The sequence below is a fragment of the Pteropus alecto genome, unplaced genomic scaffold (genome assembly GCF_000325575.1).
Source record: "Pteropus alecto unplaced genomic scaffold, ASM32557v1 scaffold25, whole genome shotgun sequence".
Lineage (NCBI taxonomy): Eukaryota > Metazoa > Chordata > Mammalia > Chiroptera > Pteropodidae > Pteropus > Pteropus alecto.
This window is the reverse complement of record NW_006441955.1, coordinates 14,719,272-14,734,448: the sequence shown is the minus strand read 5'-3', so window position 1 is coordinate 14,734,448 and position 15,177 is coordinate 14,719,272. Positions and strand designations below refer to the sequence as shown.

The 15,177-nt window shown below is 39.1% G+C and overlaps 1 protein-coding gene across 7 annotated transcripts in view; it reads left to right on the top strand.

The window, feature by feature from the left end:
* JAK1 (Janus kinase 1) overlaps nt 1-15,177 on the top strand; it is a 98,031-nt gene that overhangs the window by 35,756 nt on the left and 47,098 nt on the right. The window lies entirely within an intron of this gene.

Sequence of the window (15,177 nt, the reverse complement as noted above, 5' to 3'; positions counted from 1 at the left end):
GAGGAAATGATTCCTGAGCTGTTAATTGAAGATTGAGTGGGGTTGACAAAGGCTTGGAAGACAAAGGTGTGCTGGATTACAGGAACTGCAAATACCTCAGTACATTTGGATTCCAGGGTACAATTAATGATAAGACAAGTAGCCTTGAAGTCCACCTTTCCTAAGAGAGTAGGAAATAAAGAAGTTTAAGAGAAAGCATAAGAGTTTCAGATTTGCAGTTTAGAGAGATTACTGACTGTATTATGGAGGCTGGAATAGAGGCAGATGAGAAGGAAGGTGGGGACTTTTCAGGAGACTGTTGCCCTAATTTGAGAGAGAAATCATGAGATGATGGAGAGAAGTAGATGAAGATAAAGGAGTTAAAATGAATGTGGCTTACTCATCACTTGGCTGTGTAACAATCTGACTGGTAGGTCCTCTTTCCAGTGCACCGTCGCCTCTTGCATTCTCTTTCTGACTCCAGCCTACCTCCTCAGTCTTTTCTCCTGCTTTTCTTCATGAATATGTTTAAGTCTTCTGCTTACTGTACCCCGAATAGGCTTGCTGATTTTCTGCCTGCTGCCTTTGATCACACTTTTGTCTTTAGTTGGAATGGAGCTCACCTCTTTTCTTTACCTGTCCAGATCTCTGACTTATGAAGCCTTTGGGATCATTCTGTGCTAGAATTATCACTTTCTTCTCTGAAGTCATAGCACTTGATATTTCTATCACTCATTAGCAAATAATTATATTTTGTTTTGTCACATCTCTCAGTTGCTTTGGATCATTAGTAACTCTTGAACTGTTTTAAAATTATAGCAGGCAGAGTGATATATCGATATGATGGCTTATATAGTGGACTAAGAATCAGCTCTTTTGAATGCCATTCCCAGCCCTAACTCCTTGTGTAACCTGGGGAATTACTTTTGCCCCCTGACTAGAGTAGTAACACTCAGTTGTAGAACACTTGGAAAATCTTAAAACCTGCAAAATGAAGCAACCACTAATCCCACAAGCATCAGAGATAATCACTGTTCACATAGGTAATTTTTCTTGTAGTATCTTCCTCATCCTACATGATTTTTCTCTCTAGGATTATGTGCATGTGGCCATGCAGCATAGTTAGGATCTTCCTCTACATGCTATTTTGTAATCTGCTTTTTTCATGAATATATTTTGGGGTTGCTGAATCTAAACAAGGATTTTTAAGTGCAAGTTGACATGCGGAGCCAAATTGTCCTCAAGGGAGGGGTTGCACCAGAAAACTGAATAGTGATTATCTCTGGAAAGTAAGGGAAGGAACTTTTGCTTTTCAACGATATATTTTTATGTTGTTGAATGTTTATTTTTATTATCATGAGTCTGAATAACTTTAATAGTTTGAAAATGATGAGAATTTATACTTCTATCTAATCCAGACTTCTACCTGTATTTAAAAACAACTATACCACCTACTGATTAGATAGATAAAAAATAACATCCTGTCATGTTCATTCGACTGTTAGTGAAATTTGACCTTTATCATGACCATTTGTCATTTTTTTCTTTAGTTGTTTCCTTTGCCTCCTAATGAGTTGGATCTGAGTCCCAGTTCATAAATACATGTGACCTTTCACAAGTCACTTTAGGATCTGTAGGCCGTAGTTTGCTTATGAGTAAAATGAGAGGGATGATACTTAAAATTTTTTGAGGATTAATGGAGCTCATGTATTGAAAGTGCTTTGTAAGCTGTAAAAAGTATATAATTGTATTTATTGATTTTGTTTATTGATTTTGTATTGATTTTGATTAGTTAATGGTTATGAACAGTTGCCTACTTTGCTTTTTTTGCACTCATTTGAAGAAAGGCTAAAAAAGCAGAGTTTCCTTCATTAATATTTATTTTGATACAGTGTCAGATCTATGAGATTTGCTATTGGAGGACCTGGTTTGTGCTGCATTTCTACTACTTATTAGCTGTGTGGACAAACAGTTCTTTTGGCCACGACCAGAAATGTTCAGGGAACACCTGGCTGGACACACATCAGAGAGCTCTGTGAACTGATAAAACATTCATTCAAGCTCAGGAGGCTGTTTAAATGGATGATAGTACAAAGGAACTTGTTTATGCAAATTCCACTAACTGGATTCACTTGCCCTCCTCAACCAGTTCTGCCCCTCACAGTTTTGTGAAATGAAAATTGGTCGAAAGTATGATTCTAAGGCCTGAGAAGGTCTGATATGGTCTTCTGAATCATCAAAGGCAGATATATTTCCATTCAACGTGATTTTTGTGAATTCTGCCATATTTATATCCCTGGAAACGTGGATGGTGCCTTACGTCTATCAATTATCCAAAGCACTGAATTCGGGATAATAGAGAAATGACGACTTAAACAACTCTACTGAGTAATAGATGACCTCCTGGCCTCCTGTTTTTGACTTGCGTTTTCTCTTTTATCCAAGAACAAGATGTTACAAAAATAATTCAGAGTGACTCCCAAGGGTAGCCCTCATACTGAACCCATGGAGGAGGGTGAATCACCAGCAGCAGAATGTTGGTTCCCCCAGCACTGTCAGGCTCTTCAGCCATGAGACAAAAAAAGCTTTGGGAAAGTTTTTTTCTGATTAATTCACAGCATGATTCACAGAAGAAAACTTCTAGCTTCTCATTTTATTTTATTTTTTAAAGAAAGGCTTTTTTTTTCTTTTTATGTGAGTATGTGTTTAGTAAGATGAGGTTAGAGTCCTCAAATGAATATTTAAATTAGCTCTTACTGGTAGCAATGGGACTGTTTGCTCAGTTAACTTTTATTGTCCTGGGATGCTCACACAGTAGGGGAAGGGGAGAGGGGAATCTCAGTGTACAGTGCCTACATATCTGTCAAGCTAGTTAATTCATTTAAAGTATTTAAACCAAAGGATATTATTTTTCCACAGTTGAATTTCAAATGTCCCTAAGCCTTTCCCCATTATCTCCTTGTGTCTGAGAGCCCCCACCCCCACATAGTACATATTTACATACAGGGGGACTTTCTTGTTTCTGAAGAATTCATGTGAGGCAGGCATTTAAGTTCTCCTTGAGAGTTGTCTTTTCAGAGGAAAGTACAGATTCCCTACGTGTGGACATTTGTAGTCCACTTAAACTGGCCTCAGCTTTTCCCCTTTCCTCGTTTCTTTCTGTTCTACACAAACCTTCTGTTCAGTCTCCAAAGAGTTTTACACTCTCCCTTTCCTTCTTTTGCTGGTCTTTACGTTTTCAGTACTTGGAACATTTCCCTCAGGAAGCTGCTGTTCTCATCCTGTTTGTATCTTCCTCGTCTCTAAAGGCCCAGTTCAAATCCCAACTCCTCTATAATGGACACATTGTGATATGCCTACTGTGGGCCAGGTGTTCTATTAGACCTGTATGTTTTTTTTTTCCTCCCAGAGTTTAAAATAATCCTGTAAAATTATAACTATTATTTGCAATTGAGAAACAACCACAGAAAATTAAAAAGTGACTTGAACCCAGCTACTAAGTGGCAGGGCCAGTGTTCTGGCTCAGGTCTTTTTGACTTGAATGTTTAACTCCACCACACTAGTGTTCCCTGAAGTCTTCTGGATTGGACTAGCTACACCAGCCCTTACTTCACACTTTTTCCGAATATGCTCTTTTGCCTTGGTTAAGTGTTCTTGTGTTTGATGGTTAATCGTGTATTATTACCCTGTCACGTTCTTGGGTGGCTAACTTCTTTGATGATGCATCTTTTCTTGTAGTCTTTTCTTCCCCGCAAGCAGTGCTTCACAGGCTTTTCATTGACGAGTTTTTGTTTGTTTATTTTCTTAGTAAATGATGTCCACCAGCAAGTGAGTTTTTCCTCCTTGTTGTTATTATGTTTATAATATTTCTGTTTAGTTCAATTAGTCACTGACATCCTCCTATAGTACTTATCTCCACAGTAGCGTGAACAAATTGCCCTCCTCTCCTCTCTCTGTTTTTATTCCCTTGAAAGGAGAAACAAAAGAACTGTCTTGGTTGGAGTCTCTATTGCCCCCACATTCCCCAAAAATAACCAACAGGAAAATTAAATGGAATGAATAAGACCACTAAAGTTGCTACAAAATACTCCTAACCTAATTCATGTTATCTGTCATCTAAATCCCCAAGACTTGGAAAGCTCTCTCCTTCCCAGAAATTCCCATTGATGGCCATACACCGAACTCTTGCCTCCATTCATAGTGATTATTCCATGAGATACATTAAAGATTTTGCACAGATGCAAAGTAAAGAGAATGGATTTTGAATTCTTTAGGTTCCCGCAGAGCATAACTAGGAGATGGATCTTAGTAACATTAGAAACTAGGGACTGGGAAGAAATAGTGGTTATTGACAGAATTTAAAACGTGGATCTTCCATGCATTGTGGATATAGTTTCTGTGTTTTCTCGATCTTTGGCACCGTGATATGGATTTAGGAGGTAATCAACTGAAAAGCTTTCTGAGAGAAGACACTGTGGTGTAAAATGAAGACTGTGAATATGGCCTTGTACAGTGGATCTCAGTGCAGCTCTTTGTGTTGAAACATTAAAGGCTACACACTGCAGGAAAAGAGGAATGAACTTCTGGTAATCAAAGGCATTCCAGTGAAATACAGTTCGCTGTTTTATGTTTGGCTGCTGACAGTATGCACATTAGATATCAACAGTGAATATAAAGTAAGTTTTATTGGTAATTTTGTTGCATCCTTTAAACTAGTGTTTTTCAGACTGTGATTTGTTATTCATTAGTGGACTGTGAAATCTGTTTTGTGGGTCTTGTTTAACATTTTAAAAATGTATTATTAAATAGAAGAGAATAATATAGAACAGAAAATACAGAGTGAATTGCACATAGTAAGGATATCTCTGTGAAACTCATTTTTTTTTGGTCTCATGCACACACACTAAAATGTATTTCTTATGGTGGATTACAGTCAAAAAGGTTTGAAAAAGTGTTCTAAAGCATGACAGTCAGCACAAGTTCATAGGATACCAGATAGTGATCTGCAACCCTTACTGAATTCTCAGCTGATGCTGGAGACAACTGGGACAGATTGGGGAGGACAGTTAGAAGTGTCTCAGTGCTCTGGAGGAGCATTGTCAACCTGGTGATCAAGTCTGCTGCCTTGGTGAAGACCAAGTTCTTTATTCATTATGCCAGTGTGATTCACTGAAGAACTCTGCCTGTGATTAAGACTGGAAACCTTGTTGGCATGCTATTTTAAAGCTAAGCATAAAAACTGATTATAGCTTCTTGGTTGAGGAGAGGTGTAGGGGACCTTGTAGGGAATTATTTTTCTTGAGATTTCCTCTTATTTTTCTCCCTCTGCTTCACTTATATTTTGAGACAATAGCTGAGTTCCTTTGGGATATAGAAGGGAATGGACTTTGTAATTTGGGGGATTGTCCAGCATCAGCATCCCCTTCATTTCTAGAATTATTTTCCGTTGTTGCTATAGACGCTGAAGAAGATGCAGACCTATGACTGGAGGTGAACTAAGTTCAGCCTCTAGGATCCTTCTTGCTCAGACTTTTAATCTGGAGGGAATGGCACACAAACATAGGGGTGGCTTGAGATCACTCGTGGAAGCAGCAGTCAGGAGTCCACTTATAGTAATGGCTGGTAACTGGTGGCCATGCTAGAATGGCGTCCTTATCAGACAGTTCCTGTGTTCCTATTTCTTTCCCTTTTTTATCCTAAGGTAAGCAGAGCTGGTTTCTCTTGTTTGCACCCCTAAACCCTGAATGGTTAAAGAATTACAGGGAATATATTAGATGCATTTCTGCCTCAAAAGCACTTGGTACATAACACAGAGAAGGAGTAGGCAAATAGGCATTAGACACACAAATACATTGGTAAAGGTCAGCAAGGGGTGGAAGGATTCAGGGTTGTTTCCCGGTATTCCTCTAAATTAAGGTACCTACCTTCAAGCTTTGTCAGATGGTATATCAGCAAGAGGTTCTATGTCTTTGCATCATGCCATTTTGGAAATACAAATTAATGAAACATTAGCTGTGTTAGGGTGCAGCATAATATGGTTTCAAACATTTATTTGTAAGATAGGATTTGTTTCTGTTATTTTTTTAATCTAAACGTTTTAAAAAGTCTTGAGTATATTCACAGAAAACTGATTTTCTAATGAACTGTGAACTTTTTGAGTGTGAGGCAGTCAAAACTTACTTTAGAGTAAGAGATTTAGAGAAATCGTGAATCTTCACAACAACCCTGTAGAAACTTTCATTAATCTCATTTTACAGAGGAAACAGAAACTCAGGTTGAAAAACTTGCCTCATGTCACACAGATGTTAGAGCTGGGATCAGACTCAGGTTAGGGTGACCCGAGGCCTCTAACCTCTTTTGTTCTGTAAGGAACTTAAGAGGTCATGTAAACACTTTTTTACTGCACAGGATTTGAGCTTAGAAAGCTTAAGAGGCTTGTTCAAGACCAGGCAGATCCCAGTGGAACTGGGATGGAACCAGGGCTTCTTTCTGTTGGGTTTCTCTTTTTACCTACAGAACTAGAAGCTGGTGCACAGACACTGTCCTCAGTCAGACCTTGCCTTACCTTACCACACTGTCTACCTCTTTCCCATACTATCCCTCCTGGTCTGCATATTCCTTCCTGCACATCCATCTTCCATTGTTTTCCTTCCTCCTGGCCCTTCTCCAGAAAAGCTGCACCCTTCCTTTCTTTTTAAATCTTCTCTGCTCTTCAAAGCTGGGAACAGATTCCACACTCCCTGATCACTTCACAGCCCTCTCTTGACTCCTGTAGTCCTTACTACCTGTGTCTCTCAGCATCCCCTCCACATTCACTTTCTTGAGGTTTCGCGCTTATACATTTATCTTGCTAGCTATTAATAGACTGTAAGGGCTCAGATTTAATTGTGATACTTCTTTAGCTTCCCCCAAAGCCTGGTGCTTTGCCTAAGGAAATGTGGCAAACTGAAAGGGCAGAGAAGCTGGAGGCCGAGAAAGTGTTTGAGTCTAGTCTCGCCATGCACTGGCCACTTGACCGTGGGAAAGTCTGAAGCTGAATCTTCTCATTTGTGAAAGAGACTATGAGACTTGAATGTGGTTATAGATGTGAGAGCCTTTCCTGAAGCTATAAAGTATCATACATATGCAGGGTTTTTTTTTTTTTTTTTTGTGCTGGTACAAATGCTTAATAGGTATTTTAGGAATGAATGGTTGAAAAGCATATAAAGTGAAGACAGACTCCACCTCTCATGTTTGGAGTATCCATTTCTGCTACATATTTTTGACCTCTATATTCTGTGCTCTTTAATAACCCTGCAGTTATATTAATGGTAAAAGAAGAAAAAGGGGGGAAAAAAGAAAAAGTAGCAAAGGAGCTTGATACAATGTGGCTTTTAGGAAAATACTTATTGACTTTAATTAAGCAAAGTACTGTATTTACTTTGATCAGAAACTGTCTCTCAAGGAAAGCAGGCTCATTGGGAGCAGTGCAGAGAGCCCCGACCCATCCAGTTGGCATTGATTGTTTGATCATCCCTAGAAGTTTATTGTAAATGAAGCAGCACTTACGGTTCTGGGGTATTCCTGGAATTGCTGCTATAGTTATAAGTGAGTTATTCTGTGTGGCAGGAGTGGCATATAGAAAAGCCATAATTCTGACCTGCTTACGGGAAAAAATAGCAGATTTTGTATTTATTGTGTAGTCTTTTTGGCTGGAATCCATTAGCTTTGCACAGTATCTTGAGAAGCTTTCATCAGAACAGTTATTCTGGGTCTCGGTAAAGCAGGGGGCACTGGGAGCAACAGACACAAGTCACTTTCAAGGCTCCCTGAATAAATGGGTGTGAAGCCCCTGGTGATGAGACTGAAAGGGAAGCAAAGATGCTTTCCCTGTTTTGGTGTGTACGTTAGGCCTCTAAAAGGTTCCGTGCCCACATGGGGGTGGGGGGAGTCTGTGCCAGGGGCCACCAGAACTTTCCTCCCCACCTGCAATAGTGGTGCCAGAGCAGTGTGTTAGTTGTGGGCTGGAATGCAGGCAAGGCTGGGCACTTTAATGATTTTTTTTAAAATTATTTTTTAATTTAGTTTCATGTATAAAGTACATTGGTTAGACATCTATATAGTTCATAAAATGATCCCCCCAATTGCTCCCTCCCTACCCTGACCCTCCACCTAGCCAACGTATTAATGCTAACTGCATTCTCTGTGCCTTGCTCTCCATTCCTGGGACCATCCATCAGCTACTAATTTGTACTTCTTTAGCCCTTCACCCCATTCTCCCAGCCCCCTAAACCCTCCTCCCCTCTGTCTGACACTAAATTGTCTACTATATTTGTGAGTCTGTTTTTGATTAGTTTGTTCTTTTTATTCCTTAGATTCCACATATAAGTGAAATCATATGTGTTTATCTTTCTCTGTCTGACTTAAAACCTTCTAGTTCCATCAAAGCAATATCTTTTTCCATCTCCTTCCTTTTCATATATGTAGGGGTCTTGTTTTTTTATCCTATCAGCCACTCTATCTTTTAGTTAGCTTTGCTGGATAAATTATTCTTGGTTGTATATCTTGGGTGTTCATTATGTCGAATATTTTTTGCCAAGCCCTTCTGTCCTGCATAGTTTCTTTTGAGAAATCAGCTGCCATTCTTATGGGTGTTCCCTTATAAGTAATTATTTGTTTTTCTCTTGCTGCTTTTAATATTCTTTCTTTGTATTTAACCTTTGGCATTTTAATTATGATGTGTCTTGGTATAGGCCTCTTTGGATCCCTGATTTTTGAAATTTTCTGAGCTTCCTGGGGTTTTATGTCCATTTCCTTCACCAGGTTAGGGAAGTTTTCCATCATTATTTCTTCAAACAGCTGTTCAACATCTTGATTTTTTTCAGTTACTTCGATCAGACAAATATTTGGAGCTTTAATAGTGTCCCATATCCTCCTTAAATTATCTTTATAGTTTTGGCATCTTTTTCTTGCCATTCTGATTGAGTGTCCTGATTGGCTTTCCTGTCCTCTAGATAGGGCATTTGATCCTCTTCTTTATTCATTTTGTTTATTCCTTTGTTTATTCCATTTAACATACTTCTCATCTCAGATAATGTGTTCATTTCAGACTGCATCCCCTTTATAATTTCCATTTTTTTGTTTTTTATCTTTGTTGAAGTTCTCACCGAATTTATCTACATGTCCCAAAAGTTCATTGAGCATCTTTATAACCAGTGTTTTGAACTCTGCGTCTGTTAGATTACTCGACTCCATTATATCTGGGTCTCTGTTCTGTTCCCTCATATGGCTTCTGCTTCTTTGTCTTCCCATTTTGGCCACCTTTCCGTGTTTGTTTCTATGTACTAGGCAAAGCTCCTAAGTCTCCCGGTCTTATTAGTGTGGATTTGTGAAGCAGGTGTCCCGTGGCACAGTCCTGAGAGGGGTTCGGCTGCAGGCCAAACTTAGCCCAAGCCTCTACCCCTCCGGGGCCACCTGTTAAGATTCAGAAAGCAATCCACAGATGTTATAGATAAGCAATAGGTGCCTCAAAAGGCCACACCAGAAACCGAGGCTGCCTCCAGTGTGAGTCTCAGCAAGAAGCACTCGACTAGCTGAGGATACACCTGGATGTGGCTTGGGTGGGGCCGCGAGTTGAGGGATGTGGGGTTTCAGGGAATCCTGGGCACAGCGACCTCTATTATCCAGTTTGATGATGTCAGGGCTATGGCGACGCTGTGTTCGGCGCACTGGTAGTTGGGGAGGGCTCAACAGGGAACAGTGGATACCCCGGCACTTGTGTAACAGAGTGAATCTCACCTCAGCCCTCACTCCAGCAATGTCTCCCTGTAAGTCCCGCCTGAGTGCAGCCAAATCGTCAGTGGTGCTCAGCGACCAGGTTCGTCACTGCAAAAATCCACTCATGGATGTGGCCCCTTTAAGAGGCATCTGCTGCTGTCTCTGTCTCACTCAGCCGCTAGGGACTGGGCAGCCTGCATCCTCGCTTCTGCCATTGCACGGTGTTTTCTTGGACTTCTCCCGAGTTGTATGGCTTGTTCCTCTAAATCTCAGGTGATATTTCCTTACTGCTACTCTTCGTTTCCGTCACAACTTTGATTTGGTTGCCAGAGGGATAAACAGAGCCTCTATCATCTACGCCATTTTTTTTTTTTTTTTTTATCTCTCCAATGATTTTTTTTTAAATTACCGTTCTTTCAGTCTCTGAAGGGAAGGGTCTTGGAATGAGATCAGTCTCCTAGGTAGATGTTAGACTATCAGAAGTACAAAAAAAAGGGGGGCGGCTAGAAAAGACAGTGGTGTTGGTGATGGGTGCATCTTAAAGCAGGTTTTTCCCCTCTAATGGGAAAAAGCATGATCCTTGGAGTCAGGAGTCAAGTCTTTGACTTCTGGCACTCCACTCCCACTGACTGGCCTAAAACCTTTCCTGCTTTTTAAGGGATCAAGTGCAAGTGCCTAACTGCATGTGTGAGCTGTATATGTTGGAATTCCTTCTCCTTGACTGGAACTGTATGCTATCAAACTGTAATCAATTTAACAGAAATTATGGCAAAAATCTGAATGCTTACTGCCTGCTAAATTCCATTGTTAGCCACTTTATTTGCATTAACTCACTTAACGCTTAACAGCTCTATGAGATATACACTATTTTCATCTGTCCATTTCTAGCTGAGAATATTCAGGTTTAGGGATGTTAAGTAATTTGCCTAAGAGTCCAATAGCTAGTAGGTGGGAAAGGCAGGATTCAAACCCAGGTCAGAATGATGCCAGCTCATACTCTTAACTGCTCTTCTGTGTCATCTGAGTTTATGAAACGGGACTTTGATTTGTGACTTGGCTTTTGCTCAGAATCTCTATTTATTCTTTTGTTCTTCTAAGCAAGCTCACAGCCCACTTTAGTCCTCTGCCATAAAGCCTACATTATACTGCTTTAGTGCATAACACCTTTCTAAGTGCTTTCACATCTTATGGCCTCATTTGAAAAAGGCATTGTAGGAGCTTGATGAGGACTTTTTGAAAGAGCTTTTTGATCCTTATACTGACCCTTTTGACAGGATTTTTCCTCTCAGATTAATGGATGGGGAAACTGAGGCTCAGAGATTAAAATAACTTGCTCAAGGTCGAACTTGCTAGTTATATGTTGAGTTATTAAGGACCCACACACCCTAGAGTACTCTGATTTTTCATTGCGTATGTTGCTTAGTTTGTCACCTTCATTTAACAACTGTTTATTTATTGATTACCTAATATGTGCTGGTGATAAAGTGCTAAACAAGAGATGATAACCCCCGCCTTCTTGGAGCTTGTATTCTTGTATTAGGTTTCCTTACCAGTCTTAAGACTGGCGCCTGCTGAAATAGTTTTTTAAGGTTTAATATTGTTAGTCTTAAAATTTCTTAAGGTATTAAACAGCTGATTTCAGGACATTTTCTAATTACATTTTTTCCATTTTTTTTTCTGGGTTCATACCTTAATTCATAAACATTTTATTTATATTTTCTACTTCAGAAATCAAAAACTTTGATTCCTTTAACCTAGTTCCTATTTGCCCTGAGAATATTTGCCGGCAGCACTTGCAGCTGCAGCATTTCCCCAAGATAAGTTGTGGATTACAGTCCTAAACTTACCCCAAAGTTTGCCATGAAATATCTTGCTTTTATTATAATTTTTTTTGCATCGCTCTAATCCAGGGGTCCCCTGGTCCCAGGCTGCAAACTGGTCTGGTCTGTGATGTGTTAGGAACTGAGCAGCACAGCAGGAGGTGAGGGGCGGGTGAGCAAGTGAAGCTTCATCTGTATTTGCAGCCGCTCCCCAGTAGCATCACCGCCTCAGCTCCACCTCAGGTCATCAGGCATTAGATTCTCATAGGAGCACCGATCCCTGGTGCCAAAAAGGTTGGGGACTGCTGCTCTAGCATATTGATAGTCTTTGGAAACAAATGACATCATTCTACTTATAGTATTCTGTTTTCAGTAGAGGTAGGTATTTCCATTTTCAAAATATAGTAATTCTTGATCGCTGAAAATGTCAAATCCTAGAAAGCATAGCATTCCTACGCGTGATGTTAACATCTTTCTCGGTCATTAGCCGAAAATTCTTTCGATGAATCTGATTTATGTATATGTTTCTGTTACATTAGGATTAGAGGCAAGTTCTGTTTAGAAATAACTCCAATACATTTTTATATTTTATTTTCACATTGAAAACCGGTCAGATTTGTTTCAGCCTCAAAGAGCGTGATTATGTAAAATTAAATTAACGCTGGCAGTGAACTGCACTTTTTTTTCTAAACAGGAAATGAGTTTAAGGCACACCGGAGGTGTAATAAATTCTTCAGTAAAAATAATCAAATAACCAAAGCATTTTAATTTGATTCTCGTCATTGATTTTAACCACCATCCAGTCTATTTCTATCTGTTTCTGAATTTGACAGTGGCCTTTGACCAAAAGCAGTCATGTTCTGATGATTATATTTGTGAATATTAACATGTTCTGTTTTTATATCTCTTTTGTCCACTATTCAAAATTTAATTGTATATTCTTCCTCATACAGATACCTGTATTTCAAAAGATGTCCTTGAAAGAGGGTTTCAGTATCTTCAGACACAGAGTTTTGGAAGTTTGCATCTTGGAAAATAGTTGTGATATTCCATCTATTGTAGTTAGTCCTGTTTAGGCTCATATAATTGTGTTTTGTTTTTGTTACCTTTCCCTCATTTAGAAAGCATCAGATAGGCTTGTCTCTTGCATAAGACTTTTATAAACTAAAAAAAAAAAAAAAAATTTGAAGATATACAAAATGTCCCTGATTTTTTATCCCGTGAAAAGTAGCATCTACAGGATGCAGCCACAAGAGGAATCCTCTATCATGGAAAGAAAAGCATTTTCTTTCAAGTCCTTGAAAATTTATGAGTAAATTAGGTGGAAGAATTCACTGCTATTATCAAAAAGCTTTTGATTTCTCACTTTTATCTTTCTCATTTTCTGAGCTTCATTGTATTCACTTGAGTTGGGAATGGAACCTAGTGAATCATGTTATTTTTAAAGGGTATCTTTTGATTCCTACTGGTCAGTTTTTCTAGCATTAAAGATTTTCTTTTTGTATCTTGAATTGATTTCTTGGAATTATTCAAAGTACTTATAAACTGATCTTTCTTTTTTCCTACCTGTTCTAAAAATAAATAGCTGGAGCATATTGTTTGGTTTATTTGGAAAGAAGTGTTATTTGAATGAAGCCGTTACATAAATGCTGTAGCACCAAAAACTGCTTGTCATCCTGAATGAGGACAGTTGTCATTTCAAATAAATTGAGCAGCAGTCCTAGGTTTAGTGCTTAGGATGGTCTCTAACATATCTTTTAAGCGCCGTGTAGACGTTTTAAAATTTTTATCATTAGAATATCAGTTTTCTGAGAATAGGAATTTTGTTGTTATTGAATCAGCATATAAAAACATAGTAAATGGCATGTTATCTAGAAATTCTGTTGCGGATCTTGTTTTCTCAGAGTTTAATCTCTAGGCTAAGCATCACAAATTGATACATTTTATTGTTCTACCCAGTAATACTGGAGGTCAGTTTGGAAATTAGGTACAGTGTGATTTCAGTATAATGTTGCTTGCAGTGGAAAAAAAATAATGGAAAAACCAACCTCTCCTGGATTACAGGTTTTCATAGAATCCTAGTTCTAGAAGAATCTTAGTGATTTTTCAGATCTTACGTGAGGCTCAGAGCAACCCCACAACTCCTAAATTCAAGTAACATGTAATCTGATGGTGCATATTAAAATGCTTTGTGAGTTCTCAAGAGGTTTACGCTGTAGCTCTTCTTAAAGAACCTGAGACTGGTTGAACTTGTAAATTTCTTCCTGCTCTAAAAGTCTCTGAGTATATGACTCTTTCCTGGTTTGGGGCAGGCTTCTTAATGCTCTAAAGCATGGAACTCATCTGGTCAATTTTCATGCATCCTCGACAGTAGAATATAGTGGTATGTTGCGGAAACCTGGGGTAGAAAGGCCCCAGACATACTGATAATCGGGTAGTGCTGTTCTTTGTTCAGGTTTAAAAAGGTGTATTGGAGGGATTTCTCTGTATATGCAGCTGGATAGACCAGACTAGCTCCTTCTGTCTATAGGGCCTCCGCACATGCTGATCCTTCACCCAGACTACTTTCTCCCCACCTCCCCAGATATTTATTATGTCTCAGGTCAGTATTACTTTCCTCTTGAGCCCCCTGGTAGATCACATTCCTGTTATTATATGTGCTCTCTTTTGCCTTCAGGGCATTTTAAGCTCTTTATAATTACCCATTTCTGTGCATTTTCGTTTGATTCCATTGGTCCTGTAGACTATAAGCTCAATGTAAGCAGGAACCATATTACTCTTGTTCTTCATTGTGGTCTCCTGATATAGCCCAGTTTTTAGCATGTAGAACTGATCAAATATACTTTTTGAATGAACTTCCTAAATGTGACATTTAAAACCTTGCTTCTGAGCTAAAGCGAGGCATTATTAGCATGTAGGTAATTTCAGATTGCTGTTTTGATGCAGGGCAGGGTACCTAGTCACAAAATTAAAACAATTGATTATATTAAAATTTTAAAAGCTGAAAATATAATAATTTGTTTTTGAATCTTGTTATAACTGTCCATGTCAAAATAGCCAAATCAAAGTTCTTACATTAAAATTCATACTTGTGTCCCCTGCCTGGCCTCCTTTCGTTACTTTTGCTTAAATCTCATCCACTGTAGAAAGCCTTCCCAAATTAGCCTTCTTCAGTGTTAGTCCCCAGAGTTAGCCAGAGGTACAGGAGATGACATTGTGACACACTGATTTTAGATTGCTTTTATGTTTTCATCTGTGGATTTTAAGGTCCTATGAGAATTGCTGGCCTTGCAGCCTCAGAGGTAACTCATCCCCATGCCCTTTTCTCCAGGCTCCCTCTGCTTCTGCCATGTAATGCCTGGGATTCTTCCTAAAGGTGGATTCTAATAAAATGTGTTGAATGACTGACAGAAAACTGAGGCAATAATCTATATTAACTTGGAAACCACTTTCAAATTACTAAGGGTGGCTGCTCATTATTTGCAAAAGTAATTTGATTTTACTCTTAAGAGAATTTGTGAGAAACACCAAGGAAAGTTCTTAAAACAACACAGAGGTGTGTGTGCGTGTGTGTGTGTGTGTGTGTGTGTGTGTTTGGTGTGGTGGTGGTGAGGATGGGACC